The 21,310-nt window shown below is 35.5% G+C and overlaps 1 protein-coding gene across 14 annotated transcripts in view; it reads left to right on the top strand.

The window, feature by feature from the left end:
* The window catches only part of plxna2 (plexin A2), a 775,253-nt gene that overhangs the window by 71,050 nt on the left and 682,893 nt on the right, over nucleotides 1-21,310 (top strand). For 3 of the 14 annotated variants that reach the window (XM_073939227.1, XM_073939234.1, XM_073939233.1), the window contains exon 4: nucleotides 17,958-18,003. The exons of 9 other annotated variants lie outside the window; for them this stretch is intronic. The gene's annotated coding sequence lies outside the window, so the exon portion shown is untranslated. Of the gene's footprint in view, nucleotides 1-17,957; nucleotides 18,004-18,895; nucleotides 19,019-21,310 lie in introns of all 14 variants that reach the window. 2 more of the 14 variants (XM_073939235.1, XM_073939230.1) reach the window with 1 other exon arrangement.

Here is a 21,310-nt window from a genome sequence, read left to right as displayed (position 1 = left end):
AAACCTGTGACATGTTAATGCAGGTGTAAAGGGGCCTGTGGTTTCTATGCTTGTGTACATACAAAACTACGCTTTTCATACATTCTCACTTTCTTTCATTGAGCAACGCATTGAACGCATATATATATTTTCCATCCCGCCTCATGTGTTTTTGTGAGAAGGCCCTGAGCATCTCATGTGCGCGGTACCCTTCATTAGACATGAGAAACCAGTGCTTTTCCACCCCTCTTCCTGACATGCTGTAATTAAAAGCTGGGTAATAACAGTGGAGGGCTGGCATCCCAGCGGGCCATCATCAAAATGCTCTTTTCTCTCAGCCTCACTTTTTGGCCCAATCAACACATTAGTACCAACTCACTGATTCCCCGGCTCACTGCGGGCGCTTCAGACCATCAGCAAACTCTGAAATCTCCACTTGTGCTGCTTAGGCTATGTTTACACTTGTGCGTTTTTCATTTAATATGCATAATTCTTTCTACGGTTATGTCTGGCATCTATATTACTTCAAAGTTTTTGACCCTCAAAAATGGAGAACTTCGAATACTTTGGCACTTTTGCATATTAGTGTAGATCAGGGGTGTCCAAACTCTGTCCTGGAGGGTTGTCCTGCACAGTTTAGCTCCACATTTTTTATATAATATAATAATAATATATAATATTAGCTGGTTCAGGTATGTTTAATTGGGGTTGGAACTAAAATATGCAGGATTCTGGCCCTCCAGAACAGAGTTTGGACAACCCTGGTGTAGATGAACCACAAATGCTCAGTTTTGCACCTTTATTGGCTCTAGATCATTGCATATTCTTCCTTGATAAGTCAAAGCCTGTCACATGACCTTTACGCTTTGTTGTTTCAAATGTCCTGTATGTTTTCTTTAAAATCAGTTGTGCCAATTTAGGGTGACACAGTGGCTCAGTGATTAGCACTGTCGTCTCTGAGCAACAAGGTCGCTGGTTCAAACCCAGGCTGGGTCAGTTGGTGTTTCTTTGTGGAGTTTGCATGTTCTCCCTGTGTTTGTGTGGGTTTCCTCTGGATGCACTGGTTTCCCCCACAGTCCAAAGACATGCGATATTGGTGAATTGAATAGCCTAAATTGGCTGTATTGTATGTGTGTGGATGAGTGTGTATGGATGTTTCCCAGTACTGGGTTGCAGCTGGAAGGACATCCGCTGTGTAAAACGTATGCTGGATAAGTTGGCGGTTTATTCCGCTGTGGCGAACTCTGATGAAAAAAGGGACTAAGCCGAAGGAAAATGAATGAATGAATGTATTAATTAAAGGATTTGCTGCTAAATTAAACTTGAATTTAAACTTTGTATTTTTGTTAATGCAAAAATGTCAAAGTTTTTGAAGTTTTCCACTTTCCGAAGGTCAAAAACTTTGGAGTAGTGTGGATTCAGGCATAACTGTCGCAAGAATTGTGCATATCTCAATGCAGTTTTTAGCTAAACACACACTTTGAAAAAGGCTTGAGGTCTTAATTTGTTTTTAGTTGAATCAAATGAACTTTTCTAGTCATCTCCACTTTTATCAAGCAAACGACTAAAAACATTAAGCTAATTTTTGCAGAAAACCGATTGCAACATCGTTTGAGGAGACCGATTGCAACAAAATATTTAAGTTCAAAAACTAACCCAATGAGTACTGTGAACTTTTCTCTTTCCATTTAAGTAAATGAAGCAATTTAAGCACAGTAAAACCCAATAAATGAAGAGAACATAAACCGACTGAGTACTGTAAAACCCAATCAGTTAAGGCAATTCAAATCGTTTGAGGAAACCGATTGCTACAAAACATTTGAGTTAAACTAATCTATATGAGTACTGTGAACTTAATCCATTTAAGTTGAAGTAATGAGGTATTTAATTAACTTATTACCTTCAACACTGAGTTCAAAACTCTTTTAAAATTAGTAGAATTAACTTTCATTCAATTTTGAGTTAACTACACTCATTTCATTTGATAAAGTTGACTTTTGGGTTTTACAGTGTATTGAAACCTGATTGAATTATTAAAATAAGTGAAAGTGACATAAAAACATTTGTAGTCGTAACATTTTATTATATAATCTTTTTACAGTGCAGTTGAAGGCAACATTATTAGCCCTCTTGTTAAATTTTATTAATTGTTTGGCAAATATTTTTGAAGTGCTGTTTAACGGAGAGATTATCTTTCTACACATTTTTAAACATAATAGTTTTATTCAATAATGGTACATACATAAGGAAGAGCTGGGATGAAAGTTACATAGTACGAATGTAACAAATCGATTTTCTCAGCCCTGACATTTGATTTCCAGGCTATAACAGCACATTTAGCATACAGCCCTTGATGGAGCTACCAAATGTCAGCTGATTTCGGGTTCGTTGTCCTGCAGTTAGCTCCCAATTTCCGTTTTTAAGTGCAGAAAGTCAATGAATGTAGCGGTTCTTTTTTTGCTTATTACAAATTGTGTTTCTCTTTTAATGTGTCACACTAATGATCTACAGGTTATTTAGTGCAATAACACACAAGTTTGAATTTTTCAGTTTAAAAGTAAATTATGTCCCGAAATATTCAGAAATTATAGAAGATTTTAACATTTTGCATCGTTGGACTGCTTTTAAAACATTTGATGGAACTGAAATTTGAAATTAAAATGCCGTTTATTATTATTTTTTTGTAAAAATAAAGGACAAAATATGTTTGCAGTGAACTATTTATTCAGTACATTTAAAATAAACAAGATTAAGCCAGTAAATCTAGCAAATATTGTTGTTACTTTTGACCCACCTGTGTTACTTTTGTCCCTGCCTATGGCATCAAAAGTAATTAGCTATGTTTCCATCCACCTATGTTTATGCACAGTTTGGATATGATAAAGATGTGCATAAATTTTGAAAATGCGCATAAAAAATTTGAGCATAACTGAGTAGGTTAAACTTTTTATTCTATAAGAAAAGATGCACATAACCTGCGATGGAAACAGTTTTACCGAACAAATTCCAGTATGTGCATTAAAAGAGATCATGTGTTTTTGTTATAAGAGATCATTTGATGTTTAAAATATGTGAGAATGGACAAACCGGCAGGCTGAACACACTGTAAAACATCTGAAATGTTGCTTTGGTCATTCTACAATGCCTTAACCATTTCAGTATTAGTGTTATTATATTACCAATAACCTCCAGAATCAAGAGCGTCTGTGCTCCACGTCTCACATGTTCAAACGCCACCATGTGTTCATTGCGTGTTGGCATCGTCTTCTATAAATAAGGAAAAGATTCGCACAGCTTCTTTTACCGTGGCAAATTTCGCTTTTACTGTTAATATTTGGTGGCATTTAATCAAGAAGCGGTGATTTTGTTCTCAGTGACTCGTATGATGGAAACGTTGCTTTCTCACACATCTTTTATGCAGTTTTGCAGTTTTGGCATAGAGTTAATTCACATTTTTGGATGAAAACATAGCTATTGTAAATAACTTTTGTTTATAAAAAAGTTATAATGGAGTTGTCTTATATTGACACAAAATAACACCTGATTTTGCTAGAGCACTCTTTTGAGTTAGTAACCACAGCAAAGATATATTTTCTTAAGCATTTTCTTTTAAAATGTTTTTATGAAAAATGTTATTTTCGTCCTCCCTCTCGCCTACTATAATGAAATTGTTACTTATATTTTTATCTTGTTCTGTTCTGAATGTTCTGAAAACTTGAAAATAATTTTTAGACCAATTGAACCCTTTTTTTTTTTTTTTTTTAAGTATTTGTTTACCATGAATGATTGTTTTTCATATATGCTACGATTATTTACTAATTTTATAGATACTTTTTAGGTTCTGACATGCATTATTGTTTATGCGGTGGATCATTTCAGAAATGCATTTAAAAAGCCAGCATGGAGGATCGTTCTCATCATTACACACCATGTTAAAACAGAAACACACTAGTGTAAACATATCTTAGTCAGTCTTGAGCAGAAGCAAACCATCCTTCAAAAACACAGCTTGAAAGGTCAAGCTAGTTGGGTTTCGCTTTGAGTAATTCTACATGATTAGCCATCTGGTGTTGAGAAGCGCATATATTTTTGGGAGTCGGAGCGTGTTTAAGGGTTGACGGCCAGACATCCCCATTCAAGGTAAAAAGGCTTGCCAAAAGCACTCCACCCACTTTTTAGAGCTGCTTTCCTTGAACTTGTGCATGCCTGTACGGTGAGCTAAATTCCTGGTGTTCCTTAAAACTCTTTGGAAGCCTCGTCACCGTCGCGATGGTAACTTAAACCTTGCCAAGGAAAGAACAGCTGGAGGGCCTGATTAGAACAGAGTGCAGCCCTCTGTGGACGAGACGGTGCACGCTTCACACCGGTTGCAGGTTGAAGCACCGTCCTCAGAAATGCAGCTCTGCTCAGAGCCACAGGAATTTGCGGGCCTCGCTCAAGTGAGGAAGAGAGAATATTTTAACGGCATCTTCACGTCCTAGGGTGTATTGCATAATTAAATCTAGTTTTTATTGCTTTTTCAAAGCTTGGAGCTAAAGCGTACGAGTTAAGAAGAAAAGTTCTGATTAGAAACAGTTGAGATGGACGGCCAGAACCGATCCGAGTGGTAATATAGCCCTGTGCCTTGTGGGATAGGACTAAAAGTAATTCTGCATGAACTCCGAATAGAATTCGAACACCATGAAGTCAATATTCACAGTGTAGGTTTGATCCTGAAGTCTTGTTCTTTTTGAGAATTGATGCTTTTAAAAGTATTCCAGTTGTAAGCCGAGCAACCATGGTGTTGTGTACACTGCAGAGCTGGAATATATAGTGTAATATAAAGGAAAATCAGGACATTTTTGTTTAAAATGCAGAGAAAACTATTAGTACACCCTTACTTGCGTAGCATTTTGTTATTATGGCGTGGTTATATTTTAAATACATTTTGATTTACAAATAAAACAATGTTACTGCTGTAATGACAGATGTCAAAACTAAGAACACCAACCAAGTCTCACATAGCTACTCCTTCAGATTAATGACAGAAGGTCTGCACCCAACACATTTTTATTTGCCAATGACTGGCCCAGAGGGATCTGATCAACATGAAGAGCAGGTTCCTTCGAGTTTTTCCTAAGGGTTTTCATTATGGGGTTTTCATTTATTCGCTGTCATTGGGAAACTTGTGGTGCAGGACTCTTGAATTTGGCTGTAGATTTAGGCAATAGTGGTTGTTTTGCACACACTCCACCCAAGACATCCTTTCCATATTTAATTGTTTATCAAGCTTCAAAAAGGGGATTTCAAGGCAGTTTATTTATTCAGTTATTATTGCCAGCAAATAAATAATTGAAGCAAAACCACTAGGTTGAACATCCAAACACACATCCTACTTCCTATTTCCCGCCCATATATGGTGATGCATGTCTCTAAAACTCAGCATGTGGACAATTCTATACACCTTTATAAGCACAATATTAATATGCATATAACAATCAATAATATTAATAATAATAATTAAGACATGAAAGTTGTCACAAATAAACTGACTTTAATAAACAGTTCCTATGCTGATTTTACAGCAAAAGTGAAATTAATTATTCACATGAGGATATTACATAAAAAGTCAATGTAAACACGTGAACATGGTGAATTTTCAGTGGGTGGTGTAAACAACGTGGATTTTGTGGCATGTTTGCCATGATCTCATGGAATTTGGCTCAATTGAGTCTACCTCACAAGTTCAAATAATTCAATTCAAGTAGAAAAACATCATGTGAGTAAACTAGAGCGAGATATGTGGGGCTCTACGTTTGGTGTGATTTTGGTAAAAGAACAATCAGGTTCCAGTTATGGCTGTAAAATTAATCGACAATTAATCGAATATACCACCCCCTTTCCAGTTGTACACATTTGTAGCTCTGCAAAGCTCAGTTTTACATGAAAATGACTAGAAGCATGTACTGTAATATAATGTTTGCAGCACCAGATGCGCATCATTGATGCACATTCAAATCATTCATGTTTTTAAAAGCGCGAATGAGACCGCTTGCTGTCAGCATTCGATCTCATTCGCACACTGTGGGCTCAGAGACAAGCAGAGCACGCACATCTAAAGTCATCATAATGTGAGCACTTTATTGGTCAAATTGATGTCAAAACGCGGTGTTTAGTGATTATTCATATTAACCCCTCATTTGTGTAATAAAAGTCGAGAATCAAAAGACATGTAAAAGAAAAACTATTAAAGTGACAGCGCGCAATATTCCTGCTGCCGCCTGTTTTTATAATTAATCAAACAACAAAAGGAGAAAATCCCTCACTGCTCTTGACTGAAGGACTTTTGTATCTTAAGCTTTTTTCTTACAGTGAAAATGCTTAAAGCACAGTTTGTTTCATATTTGTATTCTATTGTAGTTATTTCCCTTTCCTTACAGGGAGGAAAATAACTGTATATATGCAGTTGAAGTCAGAATTGTTAGCCCTCCTGAATTATTAGCAGCCCTTTACCCCCCAATTTCTGTTTAAAGAGATTTTTTTAACACATTTCTAAACATAATAGTTTTAATAACTCATTTCTAATAACTGATTTATTTTATCTTTGCTATGATGACAGTACAGAATATTTTACTAGATATTTTTCAAAATACAAGCATTCAGATTCAAAGTGCGATTCAAAGGCTTAATTAGGGTTTTAATAAGTCATTGTATAACAGTAGTTTCTTCTGCAGAAAATCAAAAATAGACATTTCTTAAGGGGGCTAATAATATTGACCTTAAAATAGGTTTCAAAATATTTAAACCTGCTTTTATTCTAGACAAAATAAAACAAATAAGATTTCTTCAGAAGAAAATATATTATAGGAAATAATTTGAAAAATTCCTGAATCTGTTGAACATCAAACGGGAAATAGGAAATATATATATATATATATCAAAGGAGCGCTAATTATTATTAGCGCTCCTGTGAAGTATTTTTTATATATATATATATATATATATATATATATATATATATATATATATAATACTTCACAGGAGCGCTAATAATAATTTAGACTTCAACTAATAATAGTTCTGAATAATCGTGATTACAATTATGACCAAAATAATCGTAATTATGATTTTTCCTATAATCGAGCAGCCCTTGTTCCAGTTGCATTTTCACACCTGGAGCCTAGTTTGGGATGGAACTATTAAAAGTCTTTCTCAGCCTGGTTAGATGACTATGCTGATCCATGCTGGTAGAGCGCATGTGTGCATGACATTGACCTGGCTACCAGTATTCTTCATAGCTTTCTAAATGGAAGTTTGGTATTTCTTTTTTTCTGTTAAATAACAAAGTCCAAAAAGAAAAAAAAAATGAAAATCAGATAATTGTCAATATTGCTTTTTACATTACTCTTGCATTACCAAGTGAAAGAACCCCAATGATGAAACAGTGGAAAATTAAGGCCCTGTTTACACTGCTACAGTTGTGCCTTCCGTCCACACTACCCTGGAGGTTTTGAGCCCCAAAAACGGAGCATTTTGAAAACACTGAAGAGGCCATTTTCATTTTAAAATGCTGCTGCTCCGTGTGGGTGTGGATGGGGGAAAACGGAGACATCTGAAAACGGTGGGGCTTTTTCTCAATGTCAATTAAACAAAGTTCGGACTTGTATCTTTTCCTTGTAAGTTCAGACTTTACAAGTTTATAATGAACTCCTGAAGACGTGAGGACACGTTGGGTAAATCTTCAAATGGCAGTGTACTTTTATAACGTCATTCACCCTGGGTAATCTTAACAATGAAATGAAAACATGACATAAAGCACTGTCTCCTAATTTTTCTTTATTAAGAAATAACAAACCGGAGCCTAATAACTGCCTCCTTTTACTTTCAGTGAAGAAAAAATAAAACATTAGGCTGACTGTGTGGTTTTGACAATATGTGCTTAATGTCAGGCTATGCATACAATAAAGATTATTAGAGGAAATGCATGGTGAAATACGAAATAGCTGTCTCTTTTGCTGAATATAATAGTCGGTAAGCTATATTTGTAATAATCAATAATAATTCTAAAAGTATAAAGCACAATAAGTTTATACAATACAGGAATTAAAGGCAAGCAATCAGTCAAACATGTGAAATCTCTTAGCCAGGCAGGTGTGCACAGAGCTCAAAGATTGAACAGTTAAGCAAACAGAACCCTACAACGTGATGGTGAAAAAGCGGATAAGAAGTTCTGTGGTTAACTTGACATCTTCAATGTTTTTCCTTACAATGTGAATTACATACACTCAAATTGTACATCAAAACTATTGAGTATTTTTTTGTTATTTTTATATTAGAACTTCTAGTACTAATGAAAATTGCTCCATGCATGAAAACCCCCATTATAAAAACCCACAGGTAAACTAGTGGTAAATTAATACCTGCTATTTGTCAAGCAAAACAGACAAATGAAGTAGCATGATTTCATTTCAAAACAAATCAGACCATTATGAAGTTCAGAAGTGTGTTTCGGCTGAATATGTTTGAACTACCATTCTCCGACAAGTAGCATACTGTAAGTAGGTGAAATTGAAGATTCATTCTAATTGATTTGTTTTTCATGTTTAATTTTGTAAAGCTGCTTGCTGTAAACCAGTGTACAGTGCAAAGTGCTGCATAATACATAAACATGACATGACTCTACTTGAGTGCAGAGCTGCAGGGCTTGTGAGAAGAAAAAAAAACACATCACAATTATCAGATGTTTCACCTCTATAATTTTGGTCGTATGGTTATTTTGTTGTTGAGATGAAAATGTGCAGCAAATATTTGCGTATTCATCTAAATGTCTCTTTTAATAACATGGTAGTGTTAGGATATTCAACTTTATACCACTACTCTTGAGCTTCTTTTTACCCAACACGGAAAACAGCTTCACTTTGAGTATATCAGGGCCTGTAGTCTCCCGTTTTTATTCATCATGGCTGCAGCACTCTATTGTACCTAGCTATACTTATCTGGCTGTGTTGAATTGACGGGAACTTCAAATGTAATGGAATTTATTAAGAACAAAAGCTAAGCAGCCGAAATGATTTCATAATTTCATATTTTAGTTCTCAGAACTGGTCATCAGTAGAGGCAATTTTTGAAAGTGTCAATCAGTTTCATCTATTTCTCCTTTTGTATCAGACAGAAACGGAATTGAAGTTGAGGGGGGGTGGGGGGGTGGGGGGGTGAGTTATAAAATTTTGTCAGACCTTTTAATGCATTGAACTTATTTTTTATGCCCAACACCTGTCAATGCCTCATAACACTCTCTCAGATCTTTTAATTTGCCTGGAACCCATAGAAATAATGGGACTCTGATTAGGGTGTCCAGCCTGTCTAGATTAAATAGGACCCTGTGAGCGTTGTGCAGAAAAAAAGGTCAATGGATTCTAATTTGGACTGGCAGACTGTACTGACAGACAAAACATATCTGGGTGTCTGTGGACAGTTGGTATGTCTGACTTCATTACTTAGTGCAGTGACTTTATTGGACTATTTTAGGATCATGGTTGACCAGGCAACACAGTTCATTAATTGCAAAGTTTAACTATAATAGTGTAAAAGTATAATTTGTGCGTTTGTGTTATCGTTTAAACAAGTTTTAATCGTCATATGTAGTAAACGTCAGAATTATTACCACCCCTGAATTATTAGCCCCCCCTCTATATTTTTTCACAATTTTTGTTTAATGGATTGAAGTTTTTTTTTAACAAATTTTGAAACATAATATTTTAATAACTCATCTCTAACAACTGATTTTTTCTTTGACATGACACATAAGCTTAAAGTGCTAAATAAGCTTATTCAGCTTAAAGTGACATTTAAAGGCTTAATTAGTTTAAATAGGCAAGGTAGGGTAATTAGAAAGTTATTGAATATCAATGGTTTCTTCTGTAGACTATCGAAAAAAAATATTGCTCAAGGGGGCTAATAATATTAACCTTAATATAGTAAAAAAAAAAACTTTTATTCTAGCCGAAATAAAACAAATAAGACTTTCTCCAGAAGAAAAAAATATTTTGGCAAATGCTGTAAAAAAAAAAAAAATTTGCTTACTCTCTTAAACATCGTTTGGTAAAAAAAATCGAAATGAAAAAATATTCACAAGAGGGCTAAGAAATTTGACTTTTAACTGTATCAGAAATTATAATATTTGTAGCTTCAATAAAGCTTAATTGTTTAATACAGTCAAAAAAGACTATGCACTGCTATTTTACACTTGATTACTCAGTTTTTTTGCCTAAAAACTGCTTGATTTCCCCTAATTCACAATAATCACCCCATAGTTCACACCAGATGCGGTATGTGCGCATTTGTGTGTAAATAGATGCGTGAACATTATGAGTTTACTCGCTTCTTTTGTGCGTCAAATTCGCTTCATTCGCGCATCAAATTGGTTTCACAATAGACTCGAACTCGGCTTCTGTCTGCCCTGTGACTCTTGCTTCGTTGCCAAATGGCTAACATGGATTTTATTGCGATAGTAGCTTGGGTTTATGTGCTTTAGGAAGACTGAAAAACAGCGTAGATTTGTTTGGTGCCGTGTCTGAGTGCACTAGATCCTTCAACTAGTAATCAACTCCCTCAGAAACTATACCTGGATTATGGAGGCTCTTAGGTGCTTAAGGTGCTTAGGTGCTTAAGACTGCGTCGAGCCCAGTTTGATGAATTGGTGTCGGCAAGAAGATTTTCCCTCGGGACACCAACAACAGGCACTAACGTCATAGTCACGTCCCCTACAATAGCAACCTCATTATTGGTTAACGCGGCTCTAATGTCCACTGAAGGTCAGATTTTTCAACTTGAGCGATTCAAAAGCGTAAAACGCTCAACTCGCACAGCTTCATTCGCCTGAAACGCCTAATTTGCGCAAATCGCGCCGCAGGATGTCTATTGGATGTCTTTGCATTGAGTTAACTTGGTGTGAACCAGCATAACACAGTAAAGCACTGTTTATTTAATTGACATCTTTATTTCATTTATCTATGCTTGCTATTTGTTTATTATGTTTTATGCACTTTCCTAAAATAAGCTGGGTGATTCTAATATAATAGTTTATTTTTAACAAATGATGCTGATCAGATTTCAGTTTTCATGTCACAGAAAAAACAAAGTATTTCAATATAATTCTTTCACGATGCTGTGCTGCCTTCTTCCAAACCCATACTTTTGTTTATCTTCAGAAAAACAATATCTGCAAGACATATGCTAGATTTCAGCCCATCCATCAAATGTTCACCCAAACCTCTGGCACTTCAGAACTTGCGTAAAATCAAGACATAAACTCATAAGAATCAAGTAGTTTCAAATCATTCAAGTCTTCTGACCAATTTAATATGATTTTTTTCACGTACAAACCTTGATCAGGAAGCCTGAACAGCTTATATATGCGTTTATACTGAAGCTATAAACCTGTTAATGTTATTAAGTGATAATTTTTCTTCATAACACTTAGATTGAACCACTTAAAGTTCTTTACGAATGTGAATGATAGAGCCAGAAATCTCTCAGAATTGATGAACAATATAAAACTTTCCATGAGTTCGGAATGATTACACAATTTTCGTTCCTTTTATATTCGGTGGCCTTAATGTACTTGCATCCAAAAACATAAATAAATACAGTGTACTGACTTGTTTTTAATGTATTGCAGAACACTTCTGATGCTCTTGAAATGGGATACGGGTAGGGTTATGGACAGGTTTGGTGGTATGAGTAGGGTGGGTCAAGGTGTAAGGGATGGTTAAGTGTAATGTAATTAAAGAAATTATTTACAGATGCCTTTATTACATTACATTAGGCATTAATTACATGCAGGTACATAATAAATCATAAGTACAATTTAAAACATGTATTTACACAATAAGTACATTACGGCAAAAACTTTAGGTTCACTACATATTAGTTAAGGCCGCCAAATATAAAGTGGGACAGAATATTCTTTTTTTTTTTCCAGTTAGCTAACCATTTGAAAGAAGAACATGTTTGCTCTTTGGCTTTTCACAATTAATGAACTATAAACATTTTGCAAATACCGCCCACAAGAACATGTTATGGAAGCAGCATTAGATGGTGAAAATCTTTGTAAAAACCACATATCCGACCTATTATTTTTTTACCCACGATCCTGAAGAAGTGAAAAATGACGCGTCAGTCACACGGCTGAGATTTTGCAGGGCCGAAGTGTGATAAAACACCTCACTGCATGAATGCTAAAAAGACCACCAGACAACAACACACACACACACACACACACACACACACACACACACACACACACACACACACACACACACACACACACACACAAAATAAAATGTCACACTCATCCACGGTGGCCATAATGTGTGAACACTGCGGACAGCCGAGATGATACTAAAATAAAACTAGCGCTAATATAAAAGAAGAAAAAAGAAACACAAAGAAAGGTGTGAAGAAAAATCTAGAGGCAATTTCCTGTGAAGGCCAGCTAAAAGACACAGCTAAAGTTTATGAAAGAATTACTATTTTTAATGTGACCACAATACTTGGGTTGACTTCTCAAGCATTCCTATTCCAGGTGTGTAAAACCCCTCTTTTATGACCACTTTTTAGTCTTATTATTGGTTCCAGGCTGCAATTGGAGCGAGCTCTGGATTATATAGTGTGCTTTAACTGGAACCCCAGTGGACCTAGAAGAAGTGACTTCTGCGATATCTGTGTTATGGGATTATCTGTCTAATCCTGTCAGAGCTTCAACCAAGTTTACTTGAACAGTAATTTAAGAAGAGATGAGCCCAGATCAGCCCTCAAAGTCTATTTTCTTCTCTTTTCATGCTTTTCCCCTCCATCCTGTTCCCATTTTCCTCTACATCACTCAGGACTGAAAGAACCTATTTTTTTCCCTCCCAAAGCGGAGTGCGCGCTTTACAAGTTCACTATGATGGGTTGTTTTTGAGAGATCAGAAAAATACATGTTACATGTGTCATGCATCTGAGGGGATCGTTGAAATTGTACGCTTGTTCATTTACATTTAACGGCCCACAGCTGGGATACAGGACTCAAGCTGTGTGTCACAGAAGAGTCAGTGAACAAAAGACGTATTATCATATGGTCTTAATGAACGCTTGTTTGAATTGTTGTACGGATGTTTGATGTGATGTGAGCCTGCTTGAAGCATGCTAAGTGTTCATTTTTACAGAGTTTTTTTTTAGCCTTGTAGTTAAAGGTGTTGTTTAATTTTTTCAATTTTGACAAGTTTTATTTGCCAAAACAATATTTAATTTAAGCCAGCTTCAAGCTGCGGTCACACTAGAGTTTCTGTGTGCGAAATCCTGTAGTATGGTGCTGCGAAAAGGGGCGGGATTAAACGAGATGATTTGACATTTAAAAAAGCAAGTGATTTGTCCATATTTTAAATTTCTGTGCAGAGAGGTCATGCTTTGATTTTCGATTGGTCTCACGCAGTCAAGTGATACAATTTTGCAGGTCAGGGTTCACCAAGCTTGAATTTTCTAATGCAGAAAATTGTGAAACCTGCCGCACGACCTTGGGTTTCAGCTCTGACGCATTTGCGTGTGTATGACTAGAAGTCTATGGGGAGATAAGTCCAGTGTGACCGCAGCTTACGCAGTTTTTATTAAACACTTAGCTAACATTACGACACTCATGACAATAACAATAATAATTCAAAATGAATAAAAAAAAACATCAAATCAAATAAATTAAAATAATAACAATAATGATAATAAATAAATAAGTAGTACGCACAAAACACAAGCAAAGAGTTTGTTAAAAAAACAAACCAAAAAAATACAAATATACTTGTACGTTTGAATTTTATAGTACAAAATTAAAGAAAAAAGATAGAGGAAACTAGGGCTGCATGATTAATCGAAAAAATATCTGAATTCAGCTTTTTTCATGATTCAGTCAATTATATTTTCAAGTTCAGGAGAGAAGCAAGGTAGTCGCACAAATCTTCACACGAACATTGACACCTTCAAATGGCGTTAAAAGTGTCACATATTGTATTTATAAGGTATAATTCACCCAAAAATGTCATTTCCGTCTTCATGTAATAATGTATTTAGGGCCACGAAATGACACGTGAGCTGACTGCCTGTGTTTACTTCCGAGAACCAGTGTTGCCATATGTAGCTGACTGTTTCCAACCTAAAACCCGCTGAAAACGAAAAAGCACCGCGCAACAATCTGTAGTCTTGTTGGGAGATCACAACTTTTGAAAACGTTTGTATGTGGAGAACGGGGGCTATGGCAACTCTTTGTGGGATCATAACAGTTTTATAAGTGAAGACCAGGGCTGGCGGCCACGCCGTTACAAAACCGCCCAATTTTACACTACCCGACACAGCCCTAGAGAAACCCACACGAACACAGGGAGAACATGCAAACTCCACACAGAAATGCCAACTGACATGCCGGGAGTCAAACCAGCGACCGTCTCGCCATTGAGCCACTGTGTCGCCTCTTGATCATCCCAGTCGATCTAAATTTATGAAATTTATCGCAGTAAAACAAAATATTGCAATGTCAAGTTTTTCCAATATCGTTCAGCCCTAATATAATGCCAAATTATAATGAAGCACATTTTCATCAGATCTTAGTTATTGTTAACAAAATGAAAGTGTCATTCTCAGTAGCACCTTTTTTCATCATGACTCCAGTAATTTAATAAAAGTATTAGGTAGATTTGGTAGAGGAGTGAAGTGATTTAGCATTGCGCCGTACAATGGAGAATAAAACTCTGAAGGTCAGTCGAGCCAAATTGATGGTTTTTAATCTTTTCCAGTCTATTTCTGAATTGTCCCTTATCTGCATGAAACATTAGCTGCAGAGTGAGGCTGTGAAAATATGATCCTCCAGCCCCTGGCTTTACATATTTATTTCATGCCATAGGTTGGATAAAGCTGGCTGAAAAAAAATAAATTATGAATCTACCTCTGATTTTTTTCTCTTTCTTTCTTTGGTGGCAAACTCGACACTTTATCTGAGAGGGGAGTTATAAAGCCAGCAGACGTACAGTCTCTCACGCTAGATTTATCACCATGGAAAGAGATATATTGAGAGATGCATATTTTCTATTTCAGAGGCAGATAAGAAGAGCTTGCTTCCTGTGTTTGACGTGATGGAAAGCTGACAGCCGTGCCTTGTCTAAAATTATCTGCTCCTCTGTGTTACTGGCACTTGAAAACGACATTCTTAGATCCCTAGTACTGTATTCAGACCTGTAACTCTCTTGTGAGGCGTTACATAAGTGACATAGACAACTGTGTCCACTAGGGTTGGGCGATGTTGACCAATTTGGCATAGCACAATGTCTAATGTGAAACATCTCGATGGGCGATGCCATCGTCGTCGTAGATGGGGGGTGGTTGTTAAATATTTATTAATTCATAATTAATTAATTGTAGCCTACTGTACTGAAAATAACACTGACAGATTTACGCACAGTTATTAATAATGACACATCCTATTAGGGATGATGTGCTGAATGTTAATCCACCATTTACTCTTTTCCAAGAGTGGATAAAAGAATTCCAGTGTTTCAATTCTGCTATGAAAATGACTAAAGCCATTCACTGTAAAGTGTGTGAAACGGGGTTTGCCGGTAACAGTGTTTGCCACTAAATCTACACATTTTAAGCATGAGAGGTGCTGTATAATCCTTGATTTAATACTCACGATGCTGTCAGCCGTGCAAATGTCAGCTATATGCGATGGATCGTGATGCCGGCACAGCATTGTGAAGTTTGTTGGCCAACGGCAATGGACGATGGCACCGTCTATCGACACAACCCTAGTGTCCACTATCTGCTTCTGTTGTGAATCATTTCTTTGGATGGGTTTAAGGCTGTGCAATATAACAATCAATGTTGGTGAAAGTTACTTTTGAAAGTAATGCATTACAATATCGAGTTACTCCTCAAAAAGTAACTTTTAAGTACCTAAAGTAAATTGTTACTTTTGAGTTACTTTTGCATGACTTTTTCTTACCTGAGGGTTGATTCCTTTTTATCGATGTGTTCAGATTAACGAGAATACTTGTCTAACATTATCTACTCCTCGACATATTTTGGGATCCCTAGCATTATAATGGCTTGTGAGCCATTAGGCATCGTTTGGGGTTATTTTGGTATCAGTGCTAAATCAATATTTTTAAAATGGTACAGGTGCCAAAACGTTGTCTGAACCAAAACTTTTGAGCCACAAAATAAATAAAATATTTTAATCATTATAAATGAACAATATAATTATATATTTATAACAAGTTTAAAGTATGCATTAATTCAAGTTTTATATATTTAAATTGCATTATTATTCATTTTGATCATTTTCTGATTTTCTACGCTAGTGCATACTGGTTACAAATGTACCAGTGCCATAATGGCACCGGGTTTCGGTACCCAACCCTAGTGTCCACTGATTGCATCTGTTGTGATTGATTTCTTTGGATAGATTTAGGGCTGTGCAATATGACAATTGGGGAAAGTTACTTTTAAAAGTAATGCATTACAGTATCAAGTTAATACTCGAAGTAAGTAGTTGCTTAGTTACTTTTTATGGTAAGTAATGTGTTTCGTTACTTTTATGTTACTTTTGCGATACATTTTCTCACCTGGTTGAGGTTGATCTCTTTTCCTTTTCTTTGATGCGTTCACAATAATGACAATACTTCCATTGCAGAAATGGTATGTTCGTTCCTGTCTGCTCCTTTGGGAAGAAAATTCTATCAGTCAGTGCGTGATTTAACGATCACGTTAATTTTAATTTAGCGATTTTTTTTTTAAAAAACTATTATTAAATAATAAAAAAAACCTTGCATTACATTTAAAAAAAATTAACTCAATAATATTATTACTTATTTTTTCAAAGTTTTTACTTTGCTCGCTACTTAGAAAACTAGTATTATTATGTAACTCTTGTCTGATGACAATATATAAGTTTGTATAAATAAAAATGCAGCAATATATATCGTATGGACAAAATTAAAAGCCTATCGATTCATATTATGCTCTATCGTTTATATTGTGGCTTCATGAAATGCATTGTTTATTGATAATACTTTTTCATAATTTATGAGCGCAATATTACATGCCATCATGAGGATACTAACAAAAACATTAATAGCAGCATCGTAAGAAACTTTCAATCTTGAAATTACAATGTTTACATTACACATTTTATTTAGTGATTTAAAAAAAAAAAATTTTTTTGCTTTACGTTGAACCTGTAATCACTGTCAAAAATATCTGTAAATTAGCAGTTCTTCATATTTTGTTATTCATTTTTTTATTTTCTATTTCTTCTCTTTTATTTATGCTTTTGACTTGCATTATGGGAGATTGATCTTTCTGCCAAAAACCTATAACCTTGTAAAGTTCGAAAAAGTGGCTTTTATTGACATTTTTAATAGTTACCCTTTGATGCACAAGCTATAAAATAGATATAGAAAAAATAAGCTTAGACTGATCACTGATCACCCATGTAGTACATCAAAGGGTTAAAATTATATTTTGTCAGAGTTGGTGTTGTATATTACGGCACAAAAAACCTTGTAATAAACTGCCAGCACATTTTCTTTTTTTTTCAACATTATTTCACTATATTCTATTTCTTATACATTATATTATTTTAAGCTACTAAAATGTCAATAAAAGTCACTTTGTTAAACCATGAAGTTTAACCCTCAGGTGTCTGAGGGTGTTTTGGGGCCCTGGAGAAGTTTTGACATGCTCTGACATTTGTGCTGTGTGCATTTTACTGACTCGTTTCTGAAAGCAGTTCGCAGAGAGACAATAGAAAGAATGCCTACACTGTTTATTATCCTTATTTTGCAAAAGCACACATGCTTGTTGTCATTGTGAGTGTACACAAAAAAATAGACACCTAACAGATTCGATTGATGTATTGCCCTTATCTGTACGATCAAAATTGAAAGAGTAATTTAAGTTATTTTCTGTGTTTTTAGGAGGAGATGCATTAAAACGCATATACACGGTCTTTGACACCTGGAGGTTAGTTTCCAACATCAAAAGTCGACACAGCAGAGATCAAGGTCTTATAATGCAAATCCCAACCGTAAATAAATGGAAAACACTTGTGATTTACAAAATACTGAAACCATTAAATAATTAATTAACGGTTATTTATACAATATATGGTCACATATGAACGAGTACATTTTGTGTATACTTTACACTGTAAACAAGAAATAGGCCCTTACATGTGGTCAATATATAAACTTTGAATTGATTGACCTTACAGAAATGGTGATGTATCGTGATATATCGTTATTAGGAAAACTTATATCGTAATATATGAGATTTTTTCTCATAACGCCCAGCCCTAGATGGGTTGAATGTTCTGCTTTAATGATACATTTAATTTCTTTGGACCCAAAACAAGCAACGGCAGCAGCATTGACAGGGATGTCATTTTCCCTCTGCTTTAATAGCCGTCAGTACTTCTCAAAACATCCGCACGATAAATAAGTTTTGAGGAGTGGAGATGTTCATTGGCAGTGAGAGAGCGACTGTGACAGGCTCATTGCCGACAGTGATTTAAATGGCTAATGCAATCTACCTCTAAAACGAAGGCTTGTCCCCGTGCAGACAGTTCAGACGTTTCCATGACAAGAAATGACTGGGATATTACAAAAGCCCCTGAACCAGAACCAGCAGCCGCCATTTAGCCAGGCAGGGAGCCGCGCAGTGAGTGACAGATGAAAATGTTGACACACGCTTTCCGAATAGCCCTTCCAACAAATTAGTTTGGCACCTCGTAATTGACACAATAAGGGGGCTTATAGCTGGAATAAATATTTGCCAGGGTAAATATATTTGACTGATGTTGCCTGTGGTTCTTTATAGCATTTGAGCTAATACATCTTTGTGTTTTGATTTCTAGCAACTGAACGGGATTTTGAAAGTTTGATAGCTGGAATGCAATACCTGTCAAACTTTGTTTTGATGAGATGCAGCTAAATTAAAGCCACTTATCCCAATGCAGCAGATGGATTTTTTTTGCAAGGTAGTATATAATCCCATATGTGCTTGTCTCAACAGCATGAGAGTTGTCAAACAAGTATTGAGTTGTCATTTGCATAAAATCAAGCACTTAAAACTTCTGCAGCTCAACTGAAAAAGTCAGCCAGGGTGTGAAAAGTGTATAAAATAGTATCGAAACTGTTGTTTTAATACTGAACAAGCTAATATTGAAGTGATAGTTCACCTAAAAACTCACTCTAAACTTGATATTTTGATGAATGTTTAAAACCTGTATTTACTGACTTCCATAGTTTCCTATTATAATGTCAGTAGCTGTAGATGTTTCCATCCAAAAATGCGAATGAACTGCGCAAAACTGAAATATCGCATGAAAGACATGCAAATAAAGCAGCGTTTCCATCCAACGAGTCAAATCGAACAAAATCGTCCCTTTCTGATTAACTGGCGCCAAATATCAACAGTAAAAATAGAATTTGCTGCAGTAGGAGAAGCGTTTCTTCATTTAATAAATGACTTGTGCCTGTGTCGCAGTAAATGCACGGTGGTGTTTGAAGGTGTCAGACGTGAAGCACAGACGCTCATGATTCTGGAGGTCATTAATAATATAATACCACTAATACTTAAACTGTAAGGCTATTTGGAATGACCAAAACAACATTTCAGATGTTTTACAGTGTGCTCAGCCTGCTGATTTGTCCAATCACACACATTTTCATCATCACATGATCTCTTGTCACAAAATCACATGACCTTTTTTAATGCGCATACTGAAATTTGTGCGGTAAAAGTGTTTCCATCGTAGTTTATGTGCATCTTTACATTATGGAGTAAAAAGTGTATCCTACTCAGTTATGCGCATATGTTTTTTATGCGCAATTTTAAAATGTATGCGCATCATGTCGTTTCCATAAACCGTTGTTTTCATGCGCATATGCAAAATGCGCATAAAAATAGGTTGATGGAAACATAGCTACTATCTTCAGACTACAAAAATCAGTCCAAGTCTCTGGAAAAATGTGGAAAAAATATTAAAAAGCCTTTATTCACTTGGCTAAGCCTCTGTTACCCTGATGAAGGCAGTTCTTTGCTGAAATGCGTAGGTTTTTTAAGGATTAGACAAGTGAATAAAGGCTTTTTAAATATTTTTTCCACATTTTTCGAGTGCCTTATACTGATCTTTGTTGTTAAGGGCATCGACGCATCATTTAAGCTAGCCCTGAGTACTTTTTTATTTGATTTTGGATTCTTCAGAATAGGTTTGAAACCACTTGAGGGTGAGTAAATAGTGAACAAATGAAGAGTTCAGATGCAGAACTCTCTAAATTCATCAGACCTCTTTTTTGTAAATGAGCATTTTTTATCAGGCTCCTTAATTTGGGTATAGAAGTTTCATTTAATAGGTAATGATAAGGTTATTCGCTAGTAAACAAAATCATTTTTTTCAACACTGTCACTTTAGACAATTCTTTTGTTCTTAAGAAAGTAGATTTTCGTTTGCGTCAAACTTCTAAACTTCTTTTGCAAACACTTCTAAATCCACCTATTGGGACAAGACAGGGTAATTAATTGAAAAATCACTAAACATGTTATTAGAAAATATTTTACCAAACATAAAACACATTACACAAACCATCTAAAATTTTAAACGTATAAATCTGTCATGTAAGTGGCAGTTCATTCCGCAGTGGTAAACCAGGGAAATAGAAGGATAATGAATAAATTATCCAACGAAGCTACTTTGACGCAATCTACATTTTAAAAGCGCTATACAAAAAAAAGATTAATTGAATTGAAATTCTACACAATTCTGAACCAGTTTCTCTTCAGTGCCACCTATTGTTTAGCATGTGAAATAGGAGGAAATATGAGCGAGATAAATAGTATACAGGATTACTCGTGCAAGAAAAAAATTGACTGAAGATTACGTGCACTTGTCCTGTGCCAAACTGTGGAGAAAAATGTTTTGCCTTTTGTGTGGTTTTAACACTGGCTACATTACTTCAAAATACTTCAAAATACTCAAACCACCCTTTATGATCTGAGTTATATTGTAATCAGATTTGGCTAATTTATAATGAGTAACATGGTTACATGACGCTTTTTGCTTATGCTGTGTTACTAATGTGATCACAAACAGATTATTAGAATCTATGTAAACGCAGCAACTGTTTAACCGTGCATTTAATCACGCCGATGATTCATTTTTTAAACAGGTTTCATCATAGGCTGTCAGAAAGATACACTACTGATTATCCTAAATCCCACAGTTATGTCGCAACACAGATGTGTGAGTAACAGTGTTTATACCAAGTGT

The sequence above is a fragment of the Danio rerio genome, chromosome 23, assembly GCF_049306965.1.
Source record: "Danio rerio strain Tuebingen ecotype United States chromosome 23, GRCz12tu, whole genome shotgun sequence".
Lineage (NCBI taxonomy): Eukaryota > Metazoa > Chordata > Actinopteri > Cypriniformes > Danionidae > Danio > Danio rerio.
The sequence above is the reverse complement of the archived record's forward strand: the minus strand, read 5'-3'. Positions and strand labels throughout refer to the sequence as shown.